At 45.5% G+C, this 17,391-nt stretch overlaps 5 non-coding genes and 1 pseudogene across 5 annotated transcripts; all 6 read left to right on the forward strand.

Annotated features, from left to right (window-relative positions):
* The first annotated feature begins 5,905 nt into the window (after positions 1-5,905).
* On the forward strand, positions 5,906-6,097 carry LOC134304602 (U2 spliceosomal RNA). The gene has a single exon (XR_010008009.1). It is a non-coding gene; the product is annotated as a U2 spliceosomal RNA (small nuclear RNA).
* Positions 6,098-6,445: 348 nt separating this feature from the next.
* On the forward strand, positions 6,446-6,560 carry LOC134304779 (U5 spliceosomal RNA). The gene has a single exon (XR_010008170.1). It is a non-coding gene; the product is annotated as a U5 spliceosomal RNA (small nuclear RNA).
* Positions 6,561-6,677: 117 nt separating this feature from the next.
* On the forward strand, positions 6,678-6,868 carry LOC134304743 (U2 spliceosomal RNA). Its single transcript, XR_010008137.1, has one exon. It is a non-coding gene; the product is annotated as a U2 spliceosomal RNA (small nuclear RNA).
* A 348-nt stretch (positions 6,869-7,216) lies between these two features.
* On the forward strand, positions 7,217-7,331 carry LOC134304618 (U5 spliceosomal RNA). The gene has a single exon (XR_010008018.1). It is a non-coding gene; the product is annotated as a U5 spliceosomal RNA (small nuclear RNA).
* A 5,618-nt stretch (positions 7,332-12,949) lies between these two features.
* On the forward strand, positions 12,950-13,125 carry LOC134304597 (U2 spliceosomal RNA; annotated as a pseudogene).
* Positions 13,126-13,475: 350 nt separating this feature from the next.
* Positions 13,476-13,590, forward strand: LOC134304764 (U5 spliceosomal RNA). Its single transcript, XR_010008157.1, has one exon. It is a non-coding gene; the product is annotated as a U5 spliceosomal RNA (small nuclear RNA).
* Positions 13,591-17,391: the final 3,801 nt, after the last annotated feature.

Consider the following 17,391-nt stretch of genomic DNA (forward strand, 5'->3'; position numbering starts at 1 on the left):
AAGAGGAAACAGCTCAACCCACTTGCTGCAATAGTCGACCACCACCAGAAGATATTCATTGGACTTCACACTTTTTGGAAAAGGTCCCATCAAGTCTACACCCAGCATGTAACCTGGTTCCTTGACTGGGGTGGATTGTAAATGACCTGACAACTTTGAAATACTAGGTTTGTACTGTTGACAAGTTAGACATTGCTTACAATATGACCAAACATCTCGCCGTATTTCTGGCCAATATGCCCCATTCAATAAACGGCGTAAGGTCTTCATTTGGCCCAGATGACCAGCTAGAGGGTTATCATGGGCAAACTTCAGGAAAGCAGGTCGCAGGTTTGTAGGAATGACTAGTTGTAGAGTGTGACCTTGTTGATCATTAGGTACACTCCGGAATAGGTAATCATTGCAAACAGTATAGTGAATGCGGTTTGCATCAGATGGGGGTATTCTTGCTTCTTTCCATAAAGGTTGAAGATCCTGATCCTCTTTTTGGCTTTTACCAACCTCCTCCCAGCTAACAGGCAGGTTGCTATCATTGTTGGCTCGACATACCACAAGAGTACCCGGGGAGTTATTGCTGAGGCTTCGTGAGAGAGAGTCAGGTACGACATGACATTGGCCCTTCCGGTACCCCACTACGAACTCGAAACCCTGGAGGCGGATGGCCCATCTAGTGATGCGTGAGGACGGCTTAGGGTGATTAAAAACCCAAGTTAGAGCAGAGTGATCTGTGATGATATTAAATTTTTGACCCTCCAAATACCTTCTCCATTTCTCTACTGCCCACACTACTCCCAGGCATTCTTTTTCAGTCACAGAGTACGCCCTTTCAGCTTTTTGCAGTAGCCGAGAGGCGTAGGCAATAACATGTTCCCCTTCTTCGTCTTCCTGCGTTAAGACAGCTCCTAACCCGATCTCACTTGCATCAGTCTGCACCTTAAAAGGCTTGTTAAAATCGGGAGATACAAGAACCGGGGACTCCTGCAACGCCTTCCTCAGATCCTCAAAAGCATTTTGGCACTGGCATGTCCATTCCCAGGTAGCCCCTTTCCTTTTTAAGGCATGGAGTGGTGCTGCACGCTCAGCAAAGTGAGGTATAAACTTATGGTACCATCCAGTGAATCCTAGGAAACGCTGGACCTCCTTTAGAGTTCTGGGAACCGGGTAGTGCTGTATGGCTTCTATTTTTGCAGGGTCAGTTCGGATGCCTTCCTTAGAGATGACATGCCCCAAGAATGTTAAAGAATGTCTCAGTAACTGACACTTTTTGAGGTTTAGTGTTAAACCAGCTTCCTTTAACTTACTGAATACTCTTTCCAGATCATGAAAATGTTGTTGGGAGTTACCAGAGTATACTACAATGTCATCTATATAAACAAAACAGATTTTTCCAATTACATCCTGTAGAACTCTGGTCATGAGCCTTTGAAAAGTGGCTGCAGAATTTTTTAAGCCAAAAGGTAGACGTACAAATTCATAATGATGTTCTTTGGTCACAAAAGCTGTTTTTGGTATACTTTCTTCCTCTACCTCCACCTGCCAATATCCACTCTTTAGGTCTAAAGTACTGAATACCGCAGCTCCATGCAAAGACTCTAGGATCTCGTGCACTTGGAGCATCGGGAATCCGTCCAAAGGTGTCTTGGCATTGAGAGACCTGTAGTCGATGCAGAACCTAGTCGTTCCATCTTTTTTTGGTACAAGGACTACGGGTGCAGCCCATGGGGAAGTGGAAGGTCTAATAATACCTTGTTCAAGCATAGAACAGATTTCATTGTCAATGTGTTGTTGTCTGTGCACAGGTACAGGATACGGTTTCTTTCTTACTGGTAGATCCTCTGTGGTGTATATGGTGTGTTTTATGATCGAAGTGCGTCCTATGGCTTCAGTGCAGACAGTTGGCCAGTCCATAAGCAGTTCTATTAAGGAAATCCTTTCTTGTGGTCCTACATCTGCTTCCTCTGCTAGCCAATTCATGACATTTAGAGTTTGTTGGGAAACTTCTTGACATGGCATGGCTAGATACAAACTAATTGGAATGGCATGGTAAGATGTTATAAAAGACCATGTACGGTTCTCACAAGGCAGGGCATATGTCATTTCCGCAAAATTTAAGCTCATCTGTGTCATACTTAGGAAGTCTAATCCCAATACAAGAGAAAATGCCAGGTCTAAATCCCCCATCACAAACAGATCTAATTGATATGGGTGATCGTGTAGCACACAGTTCCACCTAACTTTCCCCAGGGAATTTTGGACCTTTCCATTGGCGATCGTAAACGTTTGACCACCACTTCCTCTTAAACTCTCTCCTAGCTCTTTCAGTTTAGCCCACAACGACTGTTGAATAAGAGAGAAAGTGCTACCGGTGTCTATAATGGCTTCACAAAGTTTATCTTTAATCAGCAGATTCAGGGTGAGAACTCTGGTCGTAACCCTCCTGGGATCTCCATGAATTATACAATTATGTCCTTGGTTACGTTCTTGATTTTTAATAGGCCGCTCTTTAGGCCTTGCCTCCGGCTGCTGTCTCCACAAAGACTTTTCTTCGGTTAGATCCCGCTCTATCAGGGTTCCCACACGTACTAGCTCGTCCACGGAAGTCACGGTACCTCTGAGTATACTAGCTAGGCGGGGATTACAGTTACGCAGAATGGCCTGGAGAATTTCTCGATCTGTCATGGATGGCTTCCACCTTACACAAAGTGCTCTGTATTGGAAGGCAAAGGTACGAATGTTTTCATCTCTACCTTGTTTTCTTTCTCGAAGTCTTCTCTCTGCCTCTTCTTCCTGATCTTCTGACAGGAAGGATTTCAGAAAAACAGTCTTAAACTGACTCCATGTCCGTACACGTCTCTTCTCAGCGACCCACCAGTCTTTTGCTGTATGTGTCAATACTGAAGTTAAGGTGGCTAAAATCTCTGCATCCGTGAGAGGGTGAACAGTTAGATAATCTTCACAGCGTTCAATAAATACTACTGGGTCTTCTCCCTCTCGGCTGCCAAAGCTAGGGAACACGAGTTTAACAGGTGCTCTGTACGACAGTGATGGTTGGTAACCATAACTATTGGCTAGACCAGCAGTATACGTAGGGGCTGGTGCCTGCACACTTTGACTGGCCTGTGGAGTGGAGGTGACGGGTTGTCTCGGTTGGGTTATGGCTTGCAACAGCCGATCTTTCCTTTGCAAACAATCTATGACTGCTTGTCCCAAATCTCTTATCTTATCATCCAATTCCTTTTTAAGATGATCACAGGTATCAGCCTGACTTCTTTGGTTTTGGTGAGCGACCCGTAGTTGACTTTCCACTTCATTAAGCCTCTGCATCACTTCACTCTGAAAACTTTGCATCTGGCTCTCCAACTGCCTTATCCTCCTGGCCATCATCATAGTGACCAAACTCTCATTCCCTTCCTCTTCTTCTGGAGGAGGTGGAGGAGGTGGTAAAGCAGGCTCTAGCAGATCGCTTTCAGCTGTCTTGCTTTCGTCTTCGGAACCTAGGTACAACTGACTAAGTGTGTCCATGACCTCCTGGATTGGATCCCGTCGGGTGACAAAAGGTCCAGCAGTGAAATCAGTGTTCAAGCTGACTTCAGGAAATCTATCCTGTTCTGTCTCTGATACAGACATTTTATTTATTTATTTAATTTTATTTTATTCTATTTTATTTTATTTTATTTATTTATTTATTTATACAGCACGTAACAAAAACAGTAAAAAAAACTTTTCTTTCAGTACTTATAAAAATACATGAGGCTTAGAGAGATATGAAGCAAACAAACAACAAGACTTCTAAGTCTGGTCAGAGTCCCTGTTCGGGTGCCACTGTAACACTGGTCCTAATTTTCTTCTTTAAGCAACCAGGTTAACAGAACTACAACAAAAATTGCAGTTTTCAAGGGTCAGGACTCTCTGATCAAGTCATTTAAATTGATTTATTTGCTCCATCATCTCTCATAACCTTCATAGAAAAAACAACAACAAATAACTGTACACTCAGAAAATCATTTCATACATCCACCACTTTGAATTATGTATAGTCTATATTGGCATATTTCCCGACTGGGTACTGACTGAAGTCCTCCTATTCCGTATGAATAATTGGAATAAAAGTCCATACGCCATGAAACCAGTAGATTAGAAAATGTATCCAATCGGACTCACAGAACAGGAGCTGATGGTCGAAATCATCAAGGTGACCACACACAGATGCACATGAAAAAAACCCTCTATAAATAAAAAATATAACATTAATTAAGCTTCAACCATTCATAAACACCTTATGTAGTTATATAAACATTACAGATACCCCAACACCATTGTGACTATTTACCACACTGCTTAAACCATAACAGATTAATACATTGTATAAATATATACACTTACTATGAGTAGATGAGCTTACTAGCTCCTCAAAAGGGTGTATCAACAGGCTATAAGGCTAGGCCTCCTGCTTTTTAATCACAAATTCTTGATTGTTTAAAAGTTCTTTTAGGAACAAAACTTCACCTCAAACATTGCCACATTTGTGAAGGCCTCACCAAACAATTGATCCCACCTGCCCATTACTCCTTCTCTCTTTAGGTACAGCAGAGAAATAGAAACCTCTATGCCCCCTATAGGCTTGGAGAGGCTTTGCAACCTTTCATAAGCTAAGGTAGGGCCTACTACTGTGACAGAGTCTATTCTGTTACAATTTGAAAACCAGGGAGCAGCAGGGTTGAACTGGGGAGAGAGACTGATAAAGATGAAACAAAAGCTAGGACTATGGACCGGGAGGAAATTGTCGTATATAGGGAAGAGCCTGGTAATTAAAGCAGAGGTACTTCCCTTTCTGATGTACCTGGCATACATCTACCCACTACCAGTGAGTGGAAGGAGGTGGGTACAAAGGGAAGTATTTCGTTTTATGTGGGGTGGAAAGTATGAGTACGTAGCAAGGGAGATAATGTATAGGAAAATAGAGGAAGGGGGGAGAGAGGTTTTAGATGTAGGATTAAAATTGGACTGCATTCATGTGGCAAGCATAATGCAGGAGTTAGCACAGGAGGGACAACACCCAGGATGGTATTTTTTGAAATTATTTTTCGCGTACCAGGCACGGGGTGTCATGGAGTGGGACAATAGGGGTCCAAGGGCGGAACAGCTGCCATGGCATTATGGGCAGGCTGTCAAGTGGCTGAAGACAAACAAAGAAGGGAAAGATAGAAATATATGTACAAGCCACAAAAGATTATATGAGGAAGTTAGGAGTAGGAGGGCAAGAGAGAGTAACAGAAGAATAGAAGCAGGGAAAGTGTGGACCAGAGTACAACCACTGGGGCTGGAAAACAGTTTAAAAGACATAAACTGGCAAATAGTGCATAGGAAATTACCTGTAAAAGAAATCATGTACAGACACGGAATCAGCAAGACAAATGTGTGTCCAAGAGAGGGGTGTGGAGGGGAGGAATCAATAATACACGTATTTTGGGAATGTAAGGTAGCTAGGGAAGTATGGCAGAAGATGGGAACATGGTTGGGAAATATAAGAAAAGGGTTTAGAGTAACGTGGGAGGTTGTAGACAAAGGGTTAGGAGGAATGGGGAAGGGGAGAAGCAGATTCATGTTGTGGCTAACAATAAGCCTGGTCAAGAGAGGAATATGGGAGGATAGACAGGCAGAGGTGAAGGGAGGGAAGGGAAAGGGAGTGATGGGAATAGTGAAGAAAGTTGAATGGGAATTAAAGACAACAATGAAAGAAGATGAAATGGACTTGGGATGGGAAAAGGGGAAGGAAAAGTGGGGGAGATTATGGGACATGTGTATGAAAAAGACATGAAAATTAAAATGAAAGTAATAATGGTGGTGGGAAAGAAATGAAACTGAATGTTCTGTAAATAGTTGTATTGTGTGAAAATGTGTGGAAATAAACTTTTGTAAAAAAAAAAAAAAAAAAAAAAAAAAATCTGTTCTTATCAGTTTAATATCTGATACGTCCTCTACCCGAGGACCATATATTAAATGGATTTTTAGGCCTGGGAGTCGGAAGAGGGGCTTGCTCCGTCCACTCCACGCATCGACCAGGTATTGCATTGCCTCCTGGCACGGTGCACCCTCATAAACGGTCAAACGAAAGAGTAATTGACGAATGCTGGTGACTGGCCCCTGCTGGAAAGCTGTTGGGATTAGGGGTACGGCCCGGGGTTTCCTCGGTCCTTTTGCGCTAGGGAGTCCCCCTTTTCCCGCTTTTTCATTTTCCCTCCATTTTACTTAAAAAAAAAAAAAAAAAAAAAGGCGAAAGACTTAATTTTCCCCCTCCCTGTGTTTCTCCAGGCAAAGGCTGTGCTGCTTCGTCACCCACCCGACGACCCAAGGGCGCTTTTGCTGCAGGTTTTCGTCGCTCTACCTCGAGCCCTCTTCCTTGAGCGGCCGGTGGCCTACGGAGGCCCGGGCGACCGGCGAGCAGGGCTGGAGTTTCTCTTCATTCACGTACAAATCTTTCACCTTTTACTAAAGATTTCCGTGGAGAGGAACGTTGACAAGTTCAACTTATTTTTTGAAGGCTTTGTCTTTGCAAAGCTGCTCTTTTGCTGGTGGAATGACAGAAGGTGTGTGGGCGTGAAGGCGGCCGGTCAGCGCCGTCCACTAGTCCGGACCCTCAAAAGGTAGGGCCCGTGGCCCGGCGCCTATTTCAGGTTATCGCTTCTCGGCCTTTTGGCTAAGATCAAGTGTAGTATCTGTTCTTATCAGTTTAATATCTGATATGTCCTCTACCCGAGGACCATATATTAAATGGATTTTTAGGCCTGGGAGTCGGAAGAGGGGCTTGCTCCGTCCACTCCACGCATCGACCAGGTATTGCATTGCCTCCTGGCACGGTGCACCCTCATAAACGGTCAAACGAAAGAGTAATTGACGAATGCTGGTGACTGGCCCCTGCTGGAAAGCTGTTGGGATTAGGGGTACGGCCCGGGGTTTCCTCGGTCCTTTTGCGCTAGGGAGTCCCCCTTTTCCCGCTTTTTCATTTTCCCTCCATTTTACTTAAAAAAAAAAAAAAAAAAAAAGGCGAAAGACTTAATTTTCCCCCTCCCTGTGTTTCTCCAGGCAAAGGCTGTGCTGCTTCGTCACCCACCCGACGACCCAAGGGCGCTTTTGCTGCAGGTTTTCGTCGCTCTACCTCGAGCCCTCTTCCTTGAGCGGCCGGTGGCCTACGGAGGCCCGGGCGACCGGCGAGCAGGGCTGGAGTTTCTCTTCATTCACGTACAAATCTTTCGCCTTTTACTAAAGATTTCCGTGGAGAGGAACGTTGACAAGTTCAACTTATTTTTTGAAGGCTTTGTCTTTGCAAAGCTGCTCTTTTGCTGGTGGAATGACAGAAGGTGTGTGGGCGTGAAGGCGGCCGGTCAGCGCCGTCCACTAGTCCGGACCCTCAAAAGGTAGGGCCCGTGGCCCGGCGCCTATTTCAGGTTATCGCTTCTCGGCCTTTTGGCTAAGATCAAGAGGGTGAGACAGCGATCGACTCCTGAGTGTTACACGACTTTTACCGTTGTGGTACTGGTCATAAGCACTTAGGAGATATTGCACTCGTTCTATTGTTGGGTATTGAGTCTTGGGTAGTAGGCTTTAATTCCCTCTAGCTACAGGACTCCAGTGGTTACATTTCTCTCTACTTTAGGTGTTCCAGTTCCACCAAGCCTTTGGTGAGAAAAGAAACCATCCCAACAGGTAAGTGCAATTTCTTTTTCCTATTTTAGCTCATTTAGCTTTGCTTTTACTATTTATTGTTTTAGTGTTTTTAGTTGCTGGTTTGGCTGTTGGTGCCTCCAAGCATGTCGGCTGCTCGTGCCGGCGTGCGGAGGCACCACAGCGTGCGCTTCATATTTAAGGAGGTGGATGGTAAGCTCCTGGAGATGTCCAGACTGGATTTCTCCAGGAAGCTGATCCAAAAAACCTTAAACTTTAAACCTACCGAAATAAACTGTATTTTGACCCTGCCTGGCAACAAAGGCTTTGATGTGAGTTTTTGTACCGCTATTCTGCTTAGATGTTTTTGGCAACGTTTCGAGGATGCTAAGAGCCAGTTCTCCATGTTCACTGTGGATAAACTTTCTGACAATTCAAGGAGGATGGTGTTTGTCAGAATGTTTAATGAAACTGTGACGGGAGAGGACATTTGCACCTGGCTAAAAAGATATTGCATGGTTACAGGACAGCCTATAAGGGTAGTTGACGAAGACGGCATATGGAACTGTACTTGGAGAATCCCAATTAAACAATGGGAAGATCCAAACGGTTACCTTGGCCTGAGTCATTTGCCTTCCATGATAGTGCTGGGACAGAACCGTGGCTACATTTTCTATCAGGGTATGCCCAAGCTCTGTCGCAAATGCGGCAAGTTTGGGCATTTAGCTGAAGCATGCCAAGAGACAGTTTGTGGAAAGTGTAGAGAAGTTGGGCACACGTACGAGCAGTGTCCCAATGGCAGGAGGTGCAATCTCTGTGGTGACTCTAACCATCTCTTCAGGGATTGCCCAAAATCATTTGCCAACAAACTGAAAAGTAACAACATGGCTGCCCAAACACAGGCCCAGGGAGACAAAGAAAAGGAGGCAGGCCCTGAGATTTTGGCGGGAAATTCAAATCCCCAGCCAGTCTCAGGAGTGGGCCAAGAATTGGAAGGCGGAGCAAATGGCCAGGCAGGGTCGGAACAGGTAACGGAGGTCCCTCCCTCTGAGCAACAGCAAGAGAACAATGATGATGATGATGATAATGATAATGATAATGATAATGATAATGTAGAGGAAGACTCAACCCCTTCCTCTATGGAGACGGTGCCGGAGGTGAGCGTGACGGCTAGTGGAGTGGGGGAGTTGACTCTCTCGCGCCCTAGCGCTCAGGTGCCAAAGAGACCTGCGGGATCTCCTCTGCCGGACCTGGCGGAGAAGAAACAGCGGGCCACAGAGCGGTCAGGTAGCTCCTCATCGGAGGACCTGAACCGGCTGTGGCCCGGTGGATCCCCAAATGAGGTATCCTTTCTGCGCCTCCAGCTGAAATCATCCACGCCGAAAAGCATGTTAGAGCAGTGCTCAGCATGCCGGGACGCGCGGGACACCTGTGACCCCTCACACTTCAATTTAATGAAGATCAAGGAGGAGCAGGTGTCACAAGAAATAGGGTGATTTTAACCGGCTTTTAACCGCATCTCTGTGGTTTTAATGTTCGGGTTTTAAAGATCACGCCTGTTTTTAACCTATAGTGCTCATGTCTCTTACGATCTCCACCATCAATGTGAGAAGCGTGAGAGCGCCGTTGAGAGCACAGAGTGTTCTGTCCCTTTTAAATGACGTAAAGTCAGATGTGTTTTTACTGCAAGAGTGTGCTTTGCCGTTCTTGAAATCATATAGAGATTGGGAGCAGCGTTGGGCTGCGGGTCCCTCTCTCTGGAGCGGCTCGCACTACAGCCGGGCCGACGGCGTTGCCATTTTAATAAAAAATCCCAATATCTTGGTGAAGGGCAGCACAGTGGTGAGAGACGGACGGGCGCTTTTAGCAAATCTGACGTTTTTAGGAAGGGATTTTAACATTCTTAATGTGTATGGTTTTAATTATAAAAATGACAGGCACGATCTTTTAGAGGACCTGCAGCCCCACATGCTGGGGAGGGTTCCTTTAGTGTTGGGAGGGGATTTTAATTGTGTTTTATCTAGAGCAGACAGGAAAGGGGCAGGGGAAGATTTTAAAGTAGATAAATCATCGGTTTTATTGCAGGCTTTAATCAGAGATTTTAAATTAGTGGACTGTTTTAAAACCCTGCATCAAAATGAGAAGGGCTTCACCTGGTTCAGTGGTGACGGCACCAGAGCCTCGAGGATAGATTACGTTTTTACAAGGGGCTGCCCACCCACCGATGCTAGATTAACCCCCCTTTTCTTTACAGATCACTGCATGCTGTCTTGCACCCTTTCACTCCCCACAGGTGTGACGATAGGCGGAGGGCTGTGGAGGCTGAACTGTTCCCTGTTAGAAGACGAGGAGATCATCAGGGAGTACAGGGAACGGTTCGGCCTCTGGCAGACCCTCCAAGACTTGTACGATACACGTGCACAGTGGTGGGAGATGGTAAAAGACAGGACGAGACGTTTTTTTAAAAAGAGAGGTAAGGAAAAAAAACAAAGGGAGAAGAGACGCATGATGGGGCTGCAAAAACGACTACAGAGATATTTTAACCTTTTAAATGCTGGTTGTGATTTTAGCGACGAAATTAAAGAGGTCAAAAATGAAATGTCAGTTTTAAATAATATTAAAACTAAAGGAATTATTTTAAGAAGTCGGGAGCAAGACATAGAAGAAGGAGAAAAGTGCACAAGGTATTTTTTTAAGAAAATAACAGAAAAAGAAAGAGCAATCACCATTTTAAATGAAGGAGGAGATGTTTTAAACAATACAAAGAAAATTTTAGAAGTGATTGAAAATTTTTATGAAAATCTTTATGAAGAAAAAACAGTGCACAAAGACACACTTGAAGAGGTTTTACAGTTTTTAGACAAAAGAATTGACAATGAAAATGTGCTTTTATCCCGGGATTTTAACAGTTTAGAAATGCAGAAATGTTTTAAAGGTTTTAAACAAGGGAAGTCCCCAGGTGGAGATGGGCTCCCTTTAGAATTTTATAAAACCTTCTGGGATATTTTAGCACATGATTTACTGACTGTTTTCAACGAACTTCAAGGACTGGATAGACTCCCGGACAGTTTTAGGATAGGGATAGTTTCTCTGTTGTACAAAAAAGGAGACAAGACTGACATTAGGAACTGGAGACCTATAACGCTTTTAAATTTTGATTGTAAACTTTTTAGCAAGCTTTTATCGAGTCGAATGTCGACTGTTTTAGAGGACCTGATCCACCCGGATCAAGCCTGTGCCGTGCCCGGGAGGAGGATCACGGACAGCCTAGTGCTGGTCCGAGACGCCATCTGTTTTGCGAGAGACAGAAACATTAGGCTGTTAGTTCTAAATTTAGACTTTGAGAAAGCTTTTGATCGGGTCTCGCACCAGTACCTGTTCCAGGTACTGCAAAAAATGGGCTTCCCAGGGAGGTTTATAAAATGGGTGGGATTGCTGTACAACGATATCCACAGCAAAATTCTGGTAAATGGGCACCTCACAAAAGCGATCAATATTCGCTCTGGCGTTCGCCAGGGGTGTCCGTTATCCCCGCTCCTGTTCGTTGCTTGCATCGAACCGTTGGCACAGATCTTGAGAAGGGACCAATGGATCACAGGACTAAGACTGCCAGGTGGAATGACTGCAACGTGTACACTATACATGGACGACGTTACCCTTTTATGTACGGACGTTTTATCGGCCCAAAGAGCACTCGACTTGACTGACTGGTACGGGCGGGCCTCGGGCGCTAAGCTCAATAGGAGCAAGTCCGAGGCCCAGCTCTTTGGACCATGGGGTGACTTACGACCAGACCTGGACGTAGATTTTAAAGAAACTGATTTAAAGATTTTAGGAATAAAGTTTGACAAAGAGGGTGGAGGACGGGGAAACTGGACGGAAAAGATAGGGAAAGTTAGACAACGACTGGGGTTGTGGAGACTACGACGACTGACCATTGAGGGGAAGATTTTAATAATCAAATCTATGATTTTACCTCTGGTTTTATTACTGTGTTCTGTTTTTAGTCCCCCCAGACATTTTATTTTACAGATGGAGAGGGCGATGTTTTATTTCCTGTGGGGGTCCAAGTGGGAGCGATTAAGAAGAGAAATAGTGAAGAAACGACCAGAGAATGGAGGGAAGGGGCTCCCAGACCCCCACCTGTTTTTAACTAGCAAATTTGTCGCCCTGCACATGGCATATGCGACGACCCCATCCAGAGAGAACAAGACGGCAACCATGGTGAAATTCTGGATGGGGTCGTACCTGAGGACCCTGCATATTTTAACTCCTGATTTAAGAACTCCAGTTGCTTTTAACTTACCAAAAGAATACGGTTTTATCAGAAAGTTTTTAAAGAAATATGTTTTAGAAAACGTAGATGTCACCATTTTATCTAATGCACGTTTTATCGTCTCCTTTGTGCAGGACCGGGAAAAAGTGAGTCCTGTCCCAGGCCTCAGTCTGAGTGAGGCCAGACAAGTGTGGAGGAACGTGGCCCACCCCGCCCTCCCGAACAAGCACAAAGATCTGTTGTGGATGGCGGCTCATGAGATCCTCCCGGCCAGGGCCGTGATGCACTCCCGGGGGATGGCAACGAATCCCACGTGCCCACGGTTTGGGTGTGGCGAGCCAGAAACCGTGCGGCATGTGCTCTGGGAATTGCCAGCCGCGGAGTTCAGCACGCTCTGGCTCACCCTTACCAGCGTGACAGCCGCCTTGTGGACCTCCCGCGACCTGTTGGTGGGGAAGCGAGTGACAGTGCCCCTGCACGCGTTGGAGCGGCTGGCAACATCGTCGCGGCAGGAGGCGCTGCGCATCGCCAATCGGAGGAGGGGGCTGGGGTCACACGCAGGGGGGTCCAGACCACCACGGGCGATGGCTCCCGTCAATGCACCGCCAACTGAACACGAGAAGGACGGAGCATCGGGCACAGGGTGAGGATCTCCGCTGAGCTGCAGAACGTAATACCGGATTCAACGGAGGAGCGGGGTGGTGCAAGGAGGACGAGGACTCACCCCGGTTCTGCACAAAGGAGCGTGTTTTACTTGCGTTTTTTTACCTGGACTTTTTATTGGACTTTTTTCGGACATTTTAAACTGATATTACTCTTCACTTTTAAAAACAAGATGAACTTTTAACATACTGAAAGAAGCTTTTTAATGTTCTTTTATCTGCACTGACTTTTTACGCAAACAAAAGCTTTTAAGAAAATGTTTAAAGTATGTTTTATTGTTTTTTTATGTGAAGATGTGTTTTAAAATTGTGAGAGAAAAATGTTTTAAAATGTAAAATGGTGACAATAAAAACTTTTTCGAAGGAAAAAAATCTGTTCTTATCAGTTTAATATCTGATACGTCCTCTACCCGAGGACCATATATTAAATGGATTTTTAGGCCTGGGAGTCGGAAGAGGGGCTTGCTCCGTCCACTCCACGCATCGACCAGGTATTGCATTGCCTCCTGGCACGGTGCACCCTCATAAACGGTCAAACGAAAGAGTAATTGACGAATGCTGGTGACTGGCCCCTGCTGGAAAGCTGTTGGGATTAGGGGTACGGCCCGGGGTTTCCTCTGTCCTTTTGCGCTAGGGAGTCCCCCTTTTCCCGCTTTTTCATTTTCCCTCCATTTTACTTAAAAAAAAAAAAAAAAAAAAAAAGGCGAAAGACTTAATTTTCCCCCTCCCTGTGTTTCTCCAGGCAAAGGCTGTGCTGCTTCGTCACCCACCCGACGACCCAAGGGCGCTTTTGCTGCAGGTTTTCGTCGCTCTACCTCGAGCCCTCTTCCTTGAGCGGCCGGTGGCCTACGGAGGCCCGGGCGACCGGCGAGCAGGGCTGGAGTTTCTCTTCATTCACGTACAAATCTTTCGCCTTTTACTAAAGATTTCCGTGGAGAGGAACGTTGACAAGTTCAACTTAGTTTTTGAAGGCTTTGTCTTTGCAAAGCTGCTCTTTTGCTGGTGGAATGACAGAAGGTGTGTGGGCGTGAAGGCGGCCGGTCAGCGCCGTCCACTAGTCTGGACCCTCAAAAGGTAGGGCCCGTGGCCCGGCGCCTATTTCAGGTTATCGCTTCTCGGCCTTTTGGCTAAGATCAAGAGGGTGAGACAGCGATCGACTCCTGAGTGTTACACGACTTTTACCGTTGTGGTACTGGTCATAAGCACTTAGGAGATATTGCACTCGTTCTATTGTTGGGTATTGAGTCTTGGGTAGTAGGCTTTAATTCCCTCTAGCTACAGGACTCCAGTGGTTACATTTCTCTCTACTTTAGGTGTTCCAATTCCACCAAGCCTTTGGTGAGAAAAGAAACCATCCCAACAGGTAAGTGCAATTTATTTTTCCTATTTTAGCTCATTTAGCTTTGATTTGACTATTTATTGTTTTAGTGTTTTTAGTTGCTTGTTTGGCTGTTGGTGCCTCCAAGCATGTCGGCTGCTCGTGCCGGCGTGCGGAGGCACCACAGCGTGCGCTTCATATTTAAGGAGGTGGATGGTAAGCTCCTGGAGATGTCCAGACTGGATTTCTCCAGGAAGCTGATCCAAAAAACCTTAAACTTTAAACCTACCGAAATAAACTGTATTTTGACCCTGCCTGGCAACAAAGGCTTTGATGTGAGTTTTTGTACCGCTATTCTGCTTAGATGTTTTTGGCAACGTTTCGAGGATGCTAAGAGCCAGTTCTCCATGTTCACTGTGGATAAACTTTCTGACAATTCAAGGAGGATGGTGTTTGTCAGAATGTTTAATGAAACTGTGACGGGAGAGGACATTTGCACCTGGCTAAAAAGATATTGCATGGTTACAGGACAGCCTATAAGGGTATTTGACGAAGACGGCATATGGAACTGTACTTGGAGAATCCCAATTAAACAATGGGAAGATCCAAACGGTTACCTTGGCCTGAGTCATTTGCCTTCCATGATAGTGCTGGGACAGAACCGTGGCTACATTTTCTATCAGGGTATGCCCAAGCTCTGTCGCAAATGCGGCAAGTTTGGGCATTTAGCTGAAGCATGCCAAGAGACAGTTTGTGGAAAGTGTAGAGAAGTTGGGCACACGTACGAGCAGTGTCCCAATGGCAGGAGGTGCAATCTCTGTGGTGACTCTAACCATCTCTTCAGGGATTGCCCAAAGTCATTTGCCAACAAACTGAAAAGTAACAACATGGCTGCCCAAACACAGGCCCAGGGAGACAAAGAAAAGGAGGCGGGCCCTGAGATTTTGGCGGGAAATTCAAATCCCCAGCCAGTCTCAGGAGTGGGCCAAGAATTGGAAGGCGGAGCAATTGGCCAGGCAGGGTCGGAACAGGTAACGGAGGTCCCTCCCTCTGAGCAACAGCAAGAGAACAATGATGATGGTAATGATGATGATGATGATGATAATGATAATGATAATGATAATGATAATGATAATGTAGAGGAAGACTCAACCCCTTCCTCTATGGAGACGGTGCCGGAGGTGAGTGTGACTGCTGGTGGAGTGGGGGAGCTGACTCTCTCGCTCCCTAGCGCTCAGGTGCCGAAGAGACCTGCGGGATCTCCTCTGCCGGACCTGGCGGAGAAGAAACAGCGGGCCACAGAGCGGTCAGGCAGCTCCTCGTCGGAGGACCTGAACCGGCTGTGGTCCGCTGGATCCCCTAATGAGGTATCCTTTCTGCGCCTCCAGCTGAAAACATCCACGCCGAAAAGCATGCTAGAGCAGTGCTCAGCATGCCGGGACGCGCGGGACACCTGCGACCCCTCACACTTCAATTTAATGAAGATCAAGGAGGAGCAGGTGTCACAAGAAATAGGGTGATTTTAACCGGCTTTTAACCGTATCTTTGTGGTTTTAATGTCCGGGTTTTAAAGATCACGCCTGTTTTTAACCTATAGTGCTCATGTCTCTTACGATCTCCACCATCAATGTGAGAAGCGTGAGAGCAGCGTTGAGAGCACAGAGTGTTCTGTCCCTTTTAAATGACATAAAGTCAGATGTGTTTTTACTGCAAGAGTGTGCTTTGCCGTTCTTGAAATCATACAGAGATTGGGAGCAGCGGTGGGCTGCGGGTCCCTCTCTCTGGAGCGGCTCGCACTACAGCCGGGCCGACGGTGTTGCCATTTTAATAAAAAACCCGAATATTTTGGTGAAGGGCAGCACGGTGGTGAGAGACGGACGGGCGCTTTTAGCAAATCTGACTTTTTTAGGAAGGGATTTTAACATTCTTAATGTGTATGGTTTTAATGACAAAAATGACAGGCATGACCTTTTAGAAGACCTGCAGCCACACATGCTGGGGAGGGTTCCCCTAGTGTTGGGAGGGGATTTTAATTGTGTTTTATCTAGAGCAGACAGGAAAGGGGCAGGGGAAGATTTTAAAGTAGATAAATCATCGGTTTTATTGCAGGCTTTAATCAGTGATTTTAAATTAGTGGACTGTTTTAAAACCCTGCATCAAAATGAGGAGGGCTTCACCTGGTTCAGTGGTGACGGCACCAGAGCCTCGAGGATAGATTACGTTTTTACAAGGGGCTGCCCACCCACCGATGCTAGAATAACCCCCCTTTTCTTTACAGATCACTGCATGCTGTCTTGCACTCTTTCACTCCCCACAGGTGTGACGATAGGCGGAGGGCTGTGGAGGCTGAACTGTTCCCTGTTAGAAGACGAGGAGATCATCAGGGAGTACAGGGAACAGTTCGGCCTCTGGCAGACCCTCCAAGACTTGTACGATACACGTGCACAGTGGTGGGAGATGGTAAAAGACAGGACGAGACGGTTTTTTAAAAGAAAAGGTAAGGAGAAAAAACAAAGGGAGAAGAGACGCATGGTGGGGCTGCAAAAACGACTACAGAGATATTTTAACCTTTTAAACGCTGGTTTTGATTTTAGTGACGAAATTAAAGAGGTCAAAAATGAAATGTCAGTTTTAAATAATATTAAAACTAAAGGAATTATTTTAAGAAGTCGGGAGCAGGACATAGAAGAAGGAGAAAAGTGCACGAGGTATTTTTTTAAGAAAATAACAGAAAAAGAGAGAGCAATCACCGTTTTAAATGAAGGAGAAGTTTTAAACAATACCAGGAACATTTTAGAAGTGATTGAAAATTTTTATGAAAACCTTTACAATGAAAAAAATGTGCAAATAGAGACAGTTCAAGAAGTTTTACAGTTTTTAGACAAAAGAATTGACAATGAAAATGTGCTTTTATCCCGAGATTTTAACATTTTAGAAATGCAGACATGTTTTAAAGGTTTTAAACAAGGGAAGTCCCCAGGTGGAGATGGGCTCCCTTTAGAATTTTATAAAACCTTCTGGGATATTTTAGCACATGATTTATTGACTGTTTTTAACGAACTTCAAGGACTGGACAGACTCCCGGACAGTTTTAGGATAGGGATAGTTTCTTTGTTGTACAAAAAAGGAGACAAGACTGACATTAGGAACTGGAGACCCATAACGCTAAAAAGTTTACAATCAAAATTTAAAAGCAAGCTTTTATCGAGTCGAATGTCGACTGTTTTAGAGGACCTCATCCACCCGGATCAAGCCTGTGCCGTGCCCGGGAGGAGGATCACGGACAGCCTAGTGCTGGTCCGAGACGCCATCTGTTTTGCGAGAGACAGAAACATCCGGCTGTTAGTTCTAAATTTAGATTTTGAGAAAGCTTTCGATCGGGTCTCGCACCAGTACCTGTTCCAGGTACTGCAAAAAATGGGCTTCCCAGGGAGGTTTATAAAATGGGTGGTATTGCTGTACAACGATATCCA

The sequence above is a fragment of the Trichomycterus rosablanca genome, unplaced genomic scaffold, assembly GCF_030014385.1.
Source record: "Trichomycterus rosablanca isolate fTriRos1 unplaced genomic scaffold, fTriRos1.hap1 scaffold_112, whole genome shotgun sequence".
Lineage (NCBI taxonomy): Eukaryota > Metazoa > Chordata > Actinopteri > Siluriformes > Trichomycteridae > Trichomycterus > Trichomycterus rosablanca.